At 42.6% G+C, this 15,590-nt stretch overlaps 2 long non-coding RNA genes across 3 annotated transcripts in view; one reads left to right on the forward strand and one right to left on the reverse strand.

Moving 5' to 3' along the window:
- LOC102147348 (uncharacterized) overlaps nucleotides 1–15,590 on the reverse strand; it is a 117,741-nt gene that overhangs the window by 82,065 nt on the left and 20,086 nt on the right. For both annotated transcript variants that reach the window (XR_011421580.1, XR_002810315.2), the window contains exon 2: nucleotides 14,145–14,315. This is a non-coding gene — a long non-coding RNA (uncharacterized lncRNA). The remainder of the gene's footprint in view (nucleotides 1–14,144; nucleotides 14,316–15,590) is intronic.
- On the forward strand, nucleotides 1,708–14,151 carry LOC106780979 (uncharacterized). Its single transcript, XR_002810319.2, has 3 exons — nucleotides 1,708–1,822; nucleotides 5,306–5,425; nucleotides 12,909–14,151. It is a non-coding gene; the product is annotated as an uncharacterized lncRNA (long non-coding RNA).

A 15,590-nucleotide genomic window follows, 5' to 3' on the forward strand; every position in this document is an offset into this window, starting at 1 on the left:
GGGAACTCACTTAAAAGATTCTGCTCTAGTCAAATGGAGTTACATTCCATTCGGGAAATAGGCAAGTGTGCTCTTGTGAACATATTTTGGGCAGCATGGTGGTATAATGGCAAGAATATGGCTTTTGGAGCGTAGACTTGGGCTCAAACTCTCGTCATATCTATTTATTCACTGAGCGACCTTGAGTAACTTAATCAATACCTGAGCCCCAGTTTCCCCGTCTCTAAAACGAACACCTAATACTCATGGGATTGGAGACAACGCTTGTGAGGCATTCTCTGGAATGGACTGACTCCTGTTGATTTTCTCCTTTATAACAACTTCCAGGAAGAAGAAAAGGTAACCCTAGTTCCAGGGCCCCCATTGTGCATTCCAGTCCTTGGGGATTACCTCAAAGTGAGGGTGTAACCCACGGTTCTGACCATCTAAGAACATGCCATAGGCAAATGTAACTTGCAAAGTTACAAAAGTTTCCCTATGCAGGAAATTACATTCCAGGCCCACAGAACAAACTGTCATTCCTGCAGGAATTGTCTTGTTACCAGTGGAACGTTTTTCTTGATCAAAGGATTTAAAATGCTAAAGATTTTAAAGAGCCATAATTCTTGTTCTTACTACAACTATTTTTTTGTTCTGTTTTGTTTTGTTTGAGGAAGACTAGCCCTGAGCTAACTGCTGCCACTCCTCCTCTTTTTGCTGAGGAAGACTGGCCCTGAGCTAACATCCGTGCCCATCTTCCTCTACTTTATATGTGGGACACCTACCACAGCATGGCTTTTTGTCAAGCGGTGCCATGTCTGCACCCCAGATCTGAACCGGCAAACCCTGGGCTGCAGAATCAGAACATACGCACTTAATCCCTGTGCCACCGGGCTGGCCCCATCATAACTATTTTTATTTTTAGCTACTACCTTGCAGTCTTGGTCTACATACAAACATAGTTTCTGTCAAGGAATAAACTATTTATATTCTACTTTTTTATGTGACTTATTCATTTACCAGTACAGTTCTCACATTGTCCTATAAAAAAGCTCCCAAATAGACCACCTTGTAAAAGTTGTATGCTATTGAATATGAATATTACATTCAGGTTTATACTATAATCAGCCTCTTTATGAGCATAGTTTTATTCTTTTTTATTTTTCTCTTTACTAGATTATATTCTTTGGTAAAATTATGAAGCCTTTGATGCTTTATATCTGTAATGCATTCTCCTATCAAAATGAGAGTGGCCCTTTGTTAACAAACAGTAGATTCTTCATCTAATACAGCCAGGGGTTTGATCTGCGGGCTGATTTCACACTTGGAGAAACTGAGGTACGAACACATTCAAATGGACCTGCCCTTAGAATCAATTCATGCAACATGCTCACCTCATTTTAAAATGGCCGGGAAAGCAGTACTGCATACTTCAGCAGTGGAGCTCCGTGACCAGTCGCCCGGCACTTCAAGAGAGAAAAGCCACCCTGGACTCGCTGTCAGTCAAGAGCAGAAGTAAAGCAATGGAAGAGGAAGTACAATAAGAGAATCAGAACAAACACCCTGCTACACACACATTGTGTGCAGCAGGAACAAAGTGCAAGGGAGCTCAGCGTGCTTGAAGAGACAGGATGTAAAGCTCTCCTTCTGAATGGGTATCAGGTCCTATCGAAGTCTATTGTCTCCTGGAGCCCAGACCTCACAATGTCCCATTGTGACAAATGCAAAGACAAGGTGGTTAAATCCCAGTTTTCCAGATCTCTGCCTTCATTTTCAGTCTCCAGGACTCTACCCCTGAGGATGGTTCTGCTCTCACTGCGTGGGCTGCCTCCCTGCTGGCTGTGTAAGTAAGGATGGTTTCCAGGCTCCTTGCTCTGGTTTGAGGACACTAGAAATCTCATGACCTTGCTCTGATTTTTGTTAAGTGTCAAGATGATAGCATATGTTTCCAGAGAGATGACATGGGAAAAACTATCTCTGGAATTGCCACCCCAGAGCCTACTGCAGATCCGCAAAGCCACCTTTGGAACAAGAGGGATGCTTCACACACAAGGAAGATGCTCTTAAGGGTTTCATGCAAGTCAGTGGATGCTTGATATTTTCACTTTAAAGGGCATTTAAAGGCCAACTTCAATTGCAAGAGACTGTTTTGGTGTAAGTAAGCCTGGAATGGGCATTAATACTAAGTAGATTTTAAATCCATGGACTAAAACAACTGTACGGCTACGGAATGTTCTTCTTGCACACAGATGTCTGGGTCACATGACATCTTTGCATTGCCGTAGACTGCACAAGGACTGGGTAACCAGCCAATTGGAAATGGTTAATAAGGAGGCATTGCGATGATGGGAAATTGCCTGCAAATCATCTATTTCATACCTCACCCCTTAGATGGAGAAGGTGATGGCTTCTATCAGGGAGGTTTTGCATTGCTTGCTGGTGGTTTCTACAGAGAAGCAAGGAAATGAAAACCCCAATATTTCAAAGAAGGGAAAATGTTGTCAGTACCAGAATGGTCTGTGGTTGTGTTCTTTGCCTTTTCCTTTCCATGTGGGTCAGAGGATGTTGGTACAGATTGAGCTGGGTACAAGACCCCAAGACAAGAATGCCTGCCAGACTGGGGGTACACAGAAAGGAGAGGCTGGGTCTGGGGTCGCTTAGGCTAATTCCTTTGAAAAGGAATGAGTTGCAGAGTCTAAAGTATATTCTTATGTCTCGTCAGGGAGCCTGTGAAGTGTAACTGGAAGAAAAGCATCCAAGCCCCTGACACCCCTTCCCTGGATGACCATGGGCTAACTGCTCAGCCTCCCTGCTGTGTCCCTTGCTCTATCTATAAAATGCAGGTGATAATTGTCCTATCTTCCTCACTAGGATAGTCTTGAGGAACAAAGTGACCTAACGTAGGTAAAAGTTCTTTATAAAAGTCAGTTATTTGTATTTTGTGTTGATTAACAAGCATTATAGGGAAGGATGGTCCTCGAGCTGCTCCCACGGCACACTTCTTTCATGAACCACTAGTAACAGGTGTACCACTTCTTAGCACCCCTACCTCCCGTTTTTACACTGATGAGTTGATAACTCCTTTCCATATTTGCAGAAGTTGTATTTCTTCCTTTCCTCCATGGGGGTCGGGGTGTTGGGGGACTACTTATAACTTACTCAGCTTAACAGGGAGCCCATTAGGTCTAAGCTCCATGGGAAAGGTGGAAATAGGCTAAGGGAGGTGGAAGACTTACTGGGAACCAAACCACAATGCCCATTTCTCCTGTTAGGACCATTTGATCAAACCTAATTTTGGATGAACAAGACTAAGGTGACATTTTCTAAATCATGTTATGATCTTCTTAACTTAAAATGTCTGCTTTTATGTGTCTAGCTGTGTTACATACTTTTAAGATTCTTTGAGTCTCAGCTCTTTAGATCTATACCCAATCCCCTGATTCATTAAGGTGTTAATCTCTTTCCTATCTGACTGTAAAAGAATAGAACTATGTATGTATCTAGGTAAGCACTGCATTCTCTCCACCAGCCTTGGTGAATACATAGGTATGGGTAACTGAAAGTCACGTGGAAACTTTGACATGATATAACAGAAAAATAATAAGTTATCCTTCCATGTAACTTGTTCAAGCTGTTTCCCATCTGTGAAATGAGGAGTGTGGATTAGATGATCACATCAAGTTCAAAAATTGAGTAAACAATATCCTTTCACTACCCATTTTCTCCTCTGCTTCTGCCCCCACCCACCCAATCCTCCTCCTCCCCTCCAAGAGTTAGTTAAATAGTCAACCCATTCCATAGGGCCAGGGAGGGGAGACGGGTGGGTCCTCATGGATTCCTCTGGTCCACTCAACCCTCACTCATCTTCAAAATATTCACTAATAGGAAAACCCAAGATTTCTCCAAGCAGGTTTAGTTCAGGTCAGCAATCATGTGGGGATTGGCTCTTAGAAAACACAATTTGTGCTAGGCTCTGGGAATACAAAATGAGTGCCTGCCTTTGAAGGGCCTTTCCTTCTTAGTGGAGGAGAGAGTCAGGGAAACAGAACTGTAGTATGATGAAGTCAGTGCTCTGCAAGGCACAGGCTCAGGTAGGGAGGAGCACAGAGCAGGCACTGGAGGACCTGGAGCCAGTCAACTGGATCTCTGTCAGTAGACAGATCTCACAATAATGTGGGTCCAGATTGGTGGGGCTCCAAGGATAGCTAGCTTATACTAAATGGAGTAAATCACCAAGTGCTGGAATTCTAAGGACAACTGAGTTATTTTCTAAGCATTCTAATACAATCAGACTTCATTATGCTGGAAGTGAGAGACCAGTGGCCGGAGAGCCAGGTCTTCATTAACCTTCACACAATAGGGCTGATAAAGTCCTCTCTTCAAACAATGTCTTGGCAATCACTTTATCAGATGTAATTACATTTTCTAATCTTACAGTGACTTTCTTGCAGGTACTGAGGGACTCAGGTTAAGGATCTTCCCCAAGGTTATCTGTTTAGGTTCTGTCCAGTTTGAGGTTGCAGGTCTAAGCTTTATTAAGCATTGTCTTGGCTCTACAGGTGGTGTCACAGCAAAGCAACCCCCTAAACCCAGAGAGATTGACCCTCGATACTAGGGGCCATCTAATCAATGTCTATCTCTGAACAATGTCATCACTACACTGCCCATGCCCCTCCCTTCTGCTCGTGGAGCCCGAGATTGATGCAATCTCAAAGGCATTTGGTGAAATTCCGACTGAGGAGGTGCCTGGTTTGCTCAGTGTGATCACCTGAGGTATATTCACTTCGCAGGTGAGGTTAGGATTGCACATGAGGCTCAGGGTTGCTAGACCCAAAGATTTCACTTACTAGGAGGCTGTAAGTGTGATGGTGTGATTAGAGACAAGAGGCCTGGTCTGAGATTGTGTTAAGAAACCACAGGGAGAGGAGTCTCTCAGTTCAGTTACATGCTTGGTGGTCATCCAACACTTCTTATTTGCGAGTTAATTAAAGAGAAGAATAACTTGGGGTGGGGGACAAGGGAGGGAATATACTGGTGTATATATATATCATCAACCTTAAATATCTTAAAGTTCCCAATTCTTTCTTTTGGTGAATTCCTCTCCTTTTGCAGAAATATTTTCCTAGTAGTTTTAGATGCTATCCAGCTCTGATCGTGCTGCTTGCGTAGTACTGATTTAAGCAGAAGCCCCTTTACCCTCTCAGTAAGCAATAATGAGACATCACTATCCACTATACCTACAGCTATAAGATTGAAAAGCTCAGTATTTCTCTCTTTTCAAGTAAAACCTTGAATATCTGTTCAGTTCAATCTTGTAAACTTGCAGGTCCGTTCTTTGGAAGTGACTGTGCAATACTTCATCTCTAATGTTGCTTCCTGTCCTGCCACCATCAGTCCTCATCCTTTACCTCTGCAAGTTACACCGAAGTTCTTCAGGTGGTAGCTGGTAAGATGTGGGCCAGCAAAGGTGTCCTTATGAAAATGTTCTGCTGTATTTTTATTACAAATTTGTCTTTCCAGAAGTGATAAACGTTTCTGACACCCAGTAAATTTAGACACCATAAGATGGTAGCTGGTGAGATGGGAGAAATTAGCACCTGGCCTGGTGTGCTCAGGGAAGTTATGCTCAATGAAGTTTAGAAGCCTGGTGTCCTGGGGAAACATGGTACCCAAAAAGCTCATCACAACTCTGCCACTAAACCAGTTCTGTGACCTGGAGTCACTGAGCCTCTCTGTCACTTGAAATTTACCTCTTCATGAGGGAACGGGACCTGTGACATGATTTCTAGGTCTAAAATGTGTGTTCTGAGGATTGTGTTGGTCAAGCACAGATAGTCGGATGTGATGCTGGGACTTAATCTTGGAGAGGGGGACTTTCTTGTACCGTCTTTAACTTTTGGGAACTATTTGCTGTACCTATTTAAAGAAAGTGGTGCTATTAATACTAAGATGAAGACTCTGCCAGAAAACACAAAATCCTGAAACACTTTTTTAGTTATATTTATTGTTAACATTTATTACTAAGTGTGAGGTAAGCTCTTCATAAGGAATTGCTGGGTTAAACCTCACACTAACCTCTGGGGTAGGTACTATTACCATATCTACTTTTGGGATGAGGAAAATGGGGAACAGAGTGATAGGAATGTGCTCAGGGTCACACTAGTAAATAAAGGAGCTGGGGCCAGAATGAATCCAGACCTTGTGTTCTTTACTATTATTCACAGTATCTAAAATTCACAGTGATCTGAATTGCATCTTGTCTGTGAACACCAGGGAATGCACATAGCAATCAGTGTGTTATGCAGGGCTGGAACTGGGACTGACCTAAAATGCCCCTTTATTTACATGAACTTGGGGTTTTGTTTAAATTTCCTTTGTAGTCTTCTAAGATAAAAGCTGTAAGTTCTTGCATGAATCAGAAGAAGAAAATGTCAAAAATGCTTGTGGGGGAAAGGAGAGTATGAAATATAATTAGATGGTTGAAGGAAATGATCAGTTTCAAGCTGCTTTAATCAACTGAATTGCTCTCCATTTGTTGTACAAATAGAATGGGTTGTTCAAAGCCGATACACGCTCCTATCTTTGGGGAGTCATCACTGTGGCTGGCACAGTTCCTGAAGATGTTTTAATAACTCCTCCCTGCCTCCACTCCTCCCATCTCCAATTAGGCAAATCAGACCTGGAGGCCTGAGGACCCCGCCTTTCTGTAACACGTAGTGGCAAGAAAGTTGCGTGTAAGCAAGCAAGCTATGCAAAGAATTTGTAGAGGGCAAAGAAGTTCACGAATGGAACGGCCTCCAAGCTCCCCAAAGTATCTCATTTCCAATCTTCCTTTGTATCAGAGAACATGGTCTGGAAGTACAGCCAGCCAGAGTTAAAAGACAAAGGCCATTTTCCATGAGGGAGGGCCCCTCTCCACTACCGCCCTTCCTCTCATATTCTTACAAGTGATGATTTGCTGGCCCTCTAAGTGTGGAATCTCCCTTGACTCTCCCCTAGACCGCCCTGCCTCACAGCTAACACTGAACTCTCCGACAACCTCCTCTTGTCAGTAATCTATGGACAGGTAGCCAAAAGAAGTGGGTGGAAGAAGACATTCAGGCCGAGGGAGCAGCCTGTGCAAAGGCCAGGAAAAGAGAGAACGCGCAAGTAGCTCACAAACACTGAGCAGAGGTTCCCCAACCTGGCTGCCCATTAGAATCACCTGGGAGCTTAGGAAAGTCCCCACGCTCATGCTGCACCCCAGGTTAATGAACAGGACCTCTGGGGTCAGGACACAGATATCCATGATCCCAAGTGCACCCATGGCTGGGAGTGCAAAAAGTGAGCCCACGGAAAGGCCAGGGATGAGGCTGAGAGTGGCGTTGGAAAGTATGTGGAGGAGTACGTGGAGGAGACTCATTAAAGTCCACCTGTAATCAATTTTCTGTTTTTTTAATTATGAGAGGAGCATGACCAGATGCTTCAGGTTAATAAGGAATGGGAAGACAACAACGGCGAAGCAGGAAAGACAGTAAAGAGGCTGCTATAATAGCCAGACAGGAGATGGCAGTGTCTGGCCAGGCCTAATTCCAGATGCAGTAAGGATACAGAGCACACAGAAGGTGGGGTTGAGATAGTGGAGGAAGTGATACTAGAAGAGTCAGGGAGTGTGGACAGTTACATGACCAAAGGGGATGAAGAATGAAGAGTGGGTCATGGCTATCCAAAGCAGCCTCCCAGGCCTCTTCTGCTACTTTTCAAGAAGTGCTATGTGGGACAAGCTGATGAGACCAGCAGCTTCTGGGCCTCTGCACTGTGCTGTCGTCCTGGCTGTAGGAGTCACTCATTCCCCACAGGTGAGTAGACAGAACCAGAAGAGCAGGAGTTACCATCTCCAGGCCAGCAGTGATCTGCACCTACACTTAGGGCCCTGAGCAGGTTCCATCAGCATCATAGAGGCATCTGTAGAATGACCATCTTCTCCAAACCAAAAATTGGAACACATGAGCCAACCAGGAATTTTTATAATATTCAAGTATAATCTCAGAGACATCATTTGGATATCAAAATAGTGAAGATTCTAGGTCCTTTTCACTTTTTATGTGAATATAAAGATTGGATATATAAAATGGGACTATCCCAGAAAATTCTGGACACATAATCTCCATAATCATACATTGCATGTATTGTCTACTTGGTAGAAAACGTTCACCAAAAATGAGGACATTAGCATAGAAGGAGTAGCAAGTTTTCTCACAAGTAAACTCAGAAGCGGTACTCAATGTAGCCACCCAACTTAATTCAGTTCTACTCTGTGCTCTCTCTGTCACGTTATTTTTAATTATTGATTCAATTTTACAAAGTGAACATGAGCATCAATCTTCTAAAGTCTTTCATAGCTCAAATCTATGCAAAGTTGTTTTGGAGAAGAAAGAGGAACCAAGAAATAAAGGAGTTTCCAGAAATGACAAAATAAAAATAAAATCCTTTATGTCTATAGGAAATAAAGGTAATTTGAATTAGGAAATAGAGCTATGAGGAAGAAACCCAGCCCAATGCTTGCAAATTTAGCTAAGTATTTAGCATTCAATCCATTCTTAGATTTATTTCAGTTAAAGGTACCAATAAATTATAGTGTTGAACAAAGATGCTGAACCGCACAGCGGGTCCCAACCTGGCCGTGTGTGCCTCACACTGTCTGTGGGCTCCTAGCAGCCCCTCCTTTCTGACTCTCAGGTGCAGCTTCTGTCTCATGAACCCCTGGAATAACTAAGTGTTTCTCCACCCTACTGCCCATTAGAATCACCTAGGGAAAAAATTTCCAGAACTATTAGATTGGACTCTAGCATTGGGTCCTTGGCATCAATATTTTTTAAAAACTCCCCAAGTGACTAATGCATTGCCAAAGTTGAGAATTCCTGAATGAGCTAGATGATTTCTATATTCTCTTTAAAAAGTTGGGTTTCTATTTAATGGTGCACTTCTCCCCCAGACTCTCCTTCCAAAGAGAAAATCCAGAATAGCACAAGCTTCCTTTCATTTTCAGCTATGAGAGATACACGTGCATACACCATATATGGAGGTCAAGACCGACGTTACAAAAGGGGAAATGCTTTCAGACTTTAAGCATGACCCTTAGCACCATGATGGTTTGGTTTGTTTTAAGGAGAAATTCCAAATTGCTTCTGAAAGGTATTTGGTGCTTTCAGGTGCACTGAAAGGTCCAGGTGAGCAAGAAGAAAATGAAAATGGACAGAGCCCTTTGCCCGGGTGAGGGCTGTGTGGTGAGCCCAGCGCTCACATGGGAAACTGGCTCGCGGTGGCCGTAGCATTCCTGTTACTAACCTTTATGCCAGTGGAGTGAGCAGTTTCTCTAAATACAATAGAACCTCTGCCACTTTGAAGATAAGCTCACACAGGCTGCTTAAAACAATAATTCTGTACTTTCTTTCCTGTTTCTAGATTTATTTTAAGTATTAGTATAAAATGTCAGAGCAGCTGATAGCAGCCAGATCAGTTTGTATAAAACTCGACTGCCTGTTTGTAGTATATTACAGCTATATTTGACACCGGAAAGCACTTAATCATGCATGCTATCAGCCCACCACACCCACCTTTGTGAGGACCCTTGGAGGCTATGAGATTTATCACTGTGAACTTGAACTGGATGGACAGCCCTGATGGATAATACAGGCTGCTTCTGAGAAGTTAGGGCTAAAAGTGTACCATCCACAACCCAACGGCCAAGAGAAAGGTCAGGAATTCAAAGCCACCCCCAGGAATGGTCTGAGTGTGTTCCATCTATGCCCTGATTTTATCTCAAGCTGACAAAATTTTCTAAGTGTAAATCTGATGACTTTGTAAGAACCTTCCCATGCCCCATTTTGCCTCCAAAATTGCCTGTTCTGAGGGCACCACATTTTCCTCTTTCAGGCCAAGTGGTAAGTGACACTGCTCAAACAGAAAAGGCTAGCATTCATGCGACATTTTTCCAGTTAACCAACCTCCCTTCCTGTGTATCATTTCATTTGCACCTCAGCGCCCTGGGAGGCTGGCACAGTGGGTGAGGGTGGGGGGTTATTCTCTCCATTTTACATAGTGGACGTCTGAGGCTCATAGAGGTAAGGGAGCAGCCCAGGGGAAAGCTGTCCACAGGGGACTCGATACAGAAAACCCATCCCTAAATGCTTCCTCTTAAATATGAAGCACTTGGGCCATGTGATCTGGTGTCTGCATTTGACTAGAAGTCAAGAAATCTGGATTCCACTCTTGGTTTCAGCGTTCTGTGGTGAATATGTGACCTTATACAAATTACCTCTGCTTCCACCTCTGAAACGGGGATGCCCCCAGATGAGGGTGCATATCTCGGAGGATTGGTGTACGATGGATAGGAAAATACTGTCATCTGGTCATTAAACATTAATAATTTAAACACCTATTTGGAATCATGCTCTGGAGACAGACTGACTGGTCACAGCTCAGCTCTTCCAAGGCACTTAGTAATGCCTCCCAGCTTCAGTTTCCTTGTCTGTAAAAGAGCAGTGTAGAATCTCACAGATTTTTTTCTTTTTATTATGGACATTTTCAAAAATATTTTTAATGGCACAGGGAATAGTAGCATGAACCACCATGTATGCATCACCTAGCCCCAAGCATTTTTTTCTGAATTCCTTGAAACCAAATCCCAAGCATCATGCCATTTCACTCATCTTGACTAATCAGGCTATGTGTTTTCTAACATTACTGCCAGGCCATTGTCACATCTAGCAAAATTAACAATAATCCTTTAAAATCATCTAATATTTAGTCCACAGTCAATTTCCCTGATTGTCTCAGAGATGTAGTTTTACAATTGGCTTTTTCACTTAGAAGGCAAATAAGGTCCAAATGTTGGATGTGGTTACTATGTGTCTTAAGTCACTTTTATTCTATAACAGTTCCGTCTCTCTCTCTCTTTTTTAAAATCATAACATTATTTGTTGGAGAAACCATATCATTTATCTTGAAGAATGTTCTGCATTCTGGATTAGGCTGATTGCTTCCTTCTAGTGGTATTTAACTTTTTCCCTCCATTTTCCATATTTCATAGGTTTCGTGGTAAGGATTATATGAGTTAATACCTGTAAAACACTTAGCACCTGTACTAGTTTGCTAGGATTGCTATAACAAAGTATCACAAACTGGGTGGCTTAAAAAACAGAAATTTATTGGGGCTGGCCCGGTGGCATAGTGGTTAAGTTTGTGTGCTCCACTCCAGTGACCTGGGGTTTGCAGGTTTGGATCCTTGGTGCCAACCTATGCACCACTCATCAAGCCATGTGGCAGCATCCCACATGGAAGCACGAGAATGACCTACAACTAGGATATACACCTATGCACTGGGGCTTTGCGGGGGGGGGGAGAGGAAGATTGGCAACAGATATGAGCTCAGGCCAATCTTCCTCAAAAAAAAAGCCCCCAGAAATTTATTATCTCACAGTTCTGGAGGTCAGAAGCCCAAGATCAAGGTGTTGGCAGAATTGGTTCCTTCTGAGGGCTGTGAGGGAAAGATCCATTCCAGACCTCTCTCCTTGGCTTGTAGATGGACGTCTTCTACCTGTGTCTTCACGTCATCTTCCCTCTATTCGTGTCTCTATGTCTAAATTTCCCCTTTCTGTAAAGACTCCAGTCAGATTGGATTAGGACCTACCCTAATGACCTCATCTTAACTAATCACATCTGCAATGAGCTTATTTCCAAATAAGGTCACATTCTGAAGCATTCTGAATTAGAACTTCAACATATGAATTTTGTGGGGACAAAGTTCAACCCTTAACAGCACAATACCTGGCATATTGTAAAATTTATATAAATATTAGCTAAGTTGTCAATCATTCCATCAATAACATGCTATACTGTTACTCATTTAAGGATTAAATGAGTTAATACATGTAGAATATTGAGCACAATTCCTAGCACATAGTAAAATTTCTATAAATATTAGCTATTATGTAGTAACATGTTACAATGTTACTTATTTAGTAATAGTTTTTAATATTAATTTATATTCATGTTACAATGTTACTTCCTTAGTAAATTTTTAATACTCATTTAAATTCATTAGACTCAGTAAGAATGAGCCACAGGCCAAATAAATTTTAATAGGTAGGTGGACAGGAATAGGTCTGCAAATCGGGAGCCTAGAGGGAAAGAGTGAGCCTCAGTGGGCACCAGGCCAGCTCAGAGCCCCAGCTCAGGACAGTCACCTCCTGACTTCCCTGTTTCACCAGCTACACCACCCTGGGCAAGTCGCTTCTTCAGACTGAGGTTTCTGTTTCTCTAAAACGATCAAACACTAGATATTCTCCAAGCCCCTTGCACTTCTAAAATTCTAGGTTCCACAAGGAAAGGATCGTGAAGGACATAGCAGGCAACTGTCATTTAAAAATAGCAAGAAAGCTAGTTCACTATATTTGTAGTATCACAAAAAAACCTAATAAAGAATGTTACCAGTCATTAGGCAATAAATCATTCTTAAAATTTACTAGGAAAAATTATTTTAGTAAAAGTAGCCAGGTTGGCATATGTCAGTCTTCTCAGATTACACCATCATCTTCTTCACTTTGGTTTATTCCCATTTTTTATCTATTTCATGGATCATTTTTATTTTCTTTTTATATGTGAACTTCCTTTGCTCTCAGTGTTGTTAGTGGTCCGTTCTTTCTTGTTTTCTAAGCCTCTAACCAATCACTTTCTTTTCCATTTTTTTATCACTAAATTCTCTTTCTTGACTTGTTTTCTCTTTTATTTCCCTTCTTGGTACATTTTCTTCTTTCTCTTATTCATTTCTCTAAATTATTATTCTCTAAACTGGATGAAAGAGCCAAAGTTTCTTGGTACAAAGATAGAATCACTTACAGCATCTCAATGAGATTTCATCCTGAAAACTCTCTGTGTACCTTTTTCAGATGAGAGCAGTAACACAGGAAGTTGCCCAGCTGGGGATGAAGACACAAGAGCCTACTGCAGAACCACAGCTTCTCAGACCTTTGTACGTGCACAAGCCCTCTGTCTCACCTCCAATAGAAAGCCATCCATCCCCTGTGGGAATATTTCTCCCGGGGTAACAACTTTACTAGGAAACTCAGCTAAGAGGCACATTAACTGCCCAGCAGCCTATTGGGAAGAGTGGTGGAGGGGGCGATGTTAAGTCAGGAGGAGATCGTGTGTGTGGACCAGGAGAAATACAGCCTTTCATTACATTGAGCATTGTGAGAAGAGTGAGAACACGTTTTCAGATCATCAGAAATGATTACCAATTGAAAAGAACGCAGTGTTGCCTTTGCCATAATGAGAGGGGCTGAGAGGGCAGCTACAGCAAGGATGTGGAGAGAAGGAGGGACAGTGAGTCTCCAGCAGCAGGGAGAACAGGGGCCACCCAGACCAGGAGACAGCATCTAGAGGACTGGGGACAGTGGGCTATTGCTCTGGCATCTTCATTTTCTGTTCCCTTCCACCCACTAGGCAGCCTTTGAATCTTGATTTAGCTTCCCTAGTAGACTTTCCTCCTGAAAAGACACAGTTCCCCTTAGAAAAAAATGCATGGCCTTTCTGTCTCAGACCAGTTTCATTTGTTTGCACAGTATAAGCCAGATTTCCCCTAGAACCTGATTATCCTGGGTAAGCTGAAAAGCCAAAGTGATATGACCAGAGCTTGGCAACTCTTCAGATATGAGGGGTAAACGTTGAAGAAAGAGTCAAAGATAACATCAAATTTCTAAGCCAGAGTTCCCAGAAGGATGATATACTGCATACAGAATAGGAAAAGGTAGAATCTATCAAAGTATTGACCTTCAGGCCTTCCCTCACCACCAACCCTCTATCTTAATATCTTGCGGTGGAGGGTCTGTTGGAAATAGTCTGTAATTTCAGGGGCCATATTTCACTTCCACATTCATTTAATAATAATTATGTATTAGGTGCTTACCACGTGCAGGACACTGAAATGGATGTTATGAGATTGTACAAGGATGAAAGACTTAGCATATCATCCAAGAAGCACATTAGAATTGCGTAGGGAATATAAGGCACATGTATAAGTAATGGAAAATGCAAATGTATTTGATGCTGTCAGCTACAAATAAGAGAAAATTCCAACTTTTAATTTGATTCAAAGAACAAAATAAATGTATTGTCTCACTTACCAAGAAACCTAGAAATACGGTGATTCTGCGATTGGTTAATATAACAGCCTCAGAATGTCCTCATGGATGCAGGTTCTGTCCATCTTTCCCCTCTGCTATCTAGGTACGTTGGCCTTGGTCCTCAAGCTTGTCCCCTCACAGACACAAGAGGGCCACAGTTCCAGTCATTACCTATGACACAACAACATTGGGTCAAAGAACAAGGTCCGGGGTTTCCATTTGATATTCTTTCATTTTTATGGGTAGGAAATCTTCCTTGGATCTTCCCCCTCCCCCTACTTCCTCTATGTCTCACTTGTCAGAATGATGTCACATGATGGTTCTTGTATCAGTCAAAGGCAAAACAAATAATATTAACCTAATAGCTTGGACCAATCAAGGTTCAACACTCTGGATCTGGGAGGGAGCCCTGAATACCAGACATTGACACAAAATCTAGATTCTATTATCAAGGGAAGGAAGGAGGGTGGAGATGGCTGACAGGTGGACAATCAACAGGATTTACTGCAACATGCATGTTGTTGCTGGGACATTTACTTGAAGCTGTTTAGTCCCATCCCACAGATGTTTAGACAGATCTACACCTGGACAATGAAGTATCTGAGAGTCTCCCGTTACTTTGCAAGAGAAAGAGAACACCATTTTCCCCCAGAACTGAGGACAGCTCTTGGGTAAATACAACTGCCATTCATTGTAGCACCATTTATGTGCCAAATACTATATGCCAGGCACTGTGCTAAGCATTCTAGGCCCATGTGCTCACTTAGTTCTTACCACAATCCCGCAAAGTGAATGCCTTATCCCCAATCACACACATTAAAGAAAACAAAAACAAAAGCTGTGCTTCAAGGAAGCTAAGTCACTTGCCAAAATCACATAGCTAAGAAGTGACAGGCAAGAGCCAACCCATTTCCACTTCAGGTCAAAGCCCCTCCTCTTCCAGTATACATCGCTACCACATAATTCCCAAGACAAGCATGTGGGGGGCAGAGGCTTCTAGGGTCTATGTATGACATTGGGGCTGGAGGGAGGATAGTTTTATGCCCTCCCACAGATACTGTGCTGTTTCAGAATATGAGGCTAAGGGTTGGGGTGAAAAGAAGTCCTACAGAGCTTGTCCAGGGGGCGCCACTGCTTGTTTGAGGACCATCTGGGAATCTGAGAATTAGAGTGGACAGGGACTTCCTTCTCTTTCTGCCCAGGAAAGGTGGATTCTCAGCACTGCTGATTATAATGGGAGAAATAGGGCTGACTTGAAAAACTATCAGACATATATGCCAAAAGAGCCAGAGTGTTTCATAAAACTTTTTTTTAGAAATTCTGGAATCCACTCTGCATCCATCCAAATTACAAGCAAGCCTACTGACACTGTGTTACACTTCACAACATACAAAGTATTTCCACGTGCACCATGTCCTCTGATATCTGAGGGGTGTTTTTACCCCC

This window comes from Equus caballus, chromosome 9, assembly GCF_041296265.1.
Source record: "Equus caballus isolate H_3958 breed thoroughbred chromosome 9, TB-T2T, whole genome shotgun sequence".
Taxonomy (NCBI): Eukaryota; Metazoa; Chordata; class Mammalia; order Perissodactyla; family Equidae; genus Equus; species Equus caballus.